This window comes from Hyla sarda, chromosome 3 (genome assembly GCF_029499605.1).
Source record: "Hyla sarda isolate aHylSar1 chromosome 3, aHylSar1.hap1, whole genome shotgun sequence".
NCBI lineage: Eukaryota > Metazoa > Chordata > Amphibia > Anura > Hylidae > Hyla > Hyla sarda.
In genome coordinates, this window is record NC_079191.1 from 375,669,509 (window position 1) to 375,670,638 (window position 1,130).

A 1,130-nucleotide genomic window follows, 5' to 3' on the forward strand; every position below is an offset into this window, starting at 1 on the left:
ATAACTTATGCCCTATTCTTCCGATCGGGGATAAGTTATTTTGCACTAGAGTATTCCTTTAATATATTGGCAAGTCAGGAATTGTAATAACCTTACAAAATGGATGCCACAGTGGTGTGCCGGAGGTCGGTGCCGATGCATTTAATACACAAGTGGAATATTACGGACAGGTGATAACAAGCAGTGCACTGAACAAAACGTGAAATCCAAAAAGGTCACAGGTTTTCATACAAAAAGAAATTTAATAAATATTAACTTTTCAAAATTTGTAGCCTTGAACAACACATCAAAAGAGGCAGGGTTTATATAACACTAATATATCACAATACAGGGAATCTTCAGGATCTCTGCGGCCGATGATCAGAAAACAGATTAACCTTTTCTGTTGATTTATACATCTAGTTCGAAACCATGGGATTTGCAGTAGAGTGAATTATGCATTCCCTATAATAATACAGGGGTCCACATATGGAATGTTTTTTGGGTCAGGAGACACAGGCAACTTTTTTTTTTTTTTTTTCTCAGATTTGGATTTACAGATTTAACCGCTGTAGAACGAGGATTTTTTTTTTTTATAAGGATACAGAAAGAAAAGCTGCCTTTGCAACAGCAAAGAACATCTCAATGTTCAATATCGAGCGGAGGAAGGGGGTCGCCTATTTCTTTGCATTTGCGATACAAGTAGCAACCACCATCTCCTGCATCTTTAAGTCAACAGGTTCTATGTGAACTGAACAGCCATGTTCTTCAATGGAAAGGAAGGCGTTGAGTTAGGTGGCAAAGCAACAGCGATCAGTGGGTTTCTACTGTTCAAGTATTCAAACACTAACTTAAGAGAATACTCTTGAGGGTCGGCAGATTGCAGAAAATAATAAAATAAAAATAATTAAAAAAAAATATCTACAAGTGGTTCTTTAGTAACATTTTCAAGGTGGAAGAAGAAAAGAAAAATCCGATAGCGGAGCTTCGAACTTCAAAATTTGATATTTTTTTTTTATGTTTTGCATTTTTTCTTTGAACATGAATGCTGACATTCCTTATACATGGATTCCATAAATTTTTCCTTTTTAATATCAAAGCCAAAAGCAGCAAAAAGTATTTTTTTTGTATTCTTAAACTCTACCTCTGAA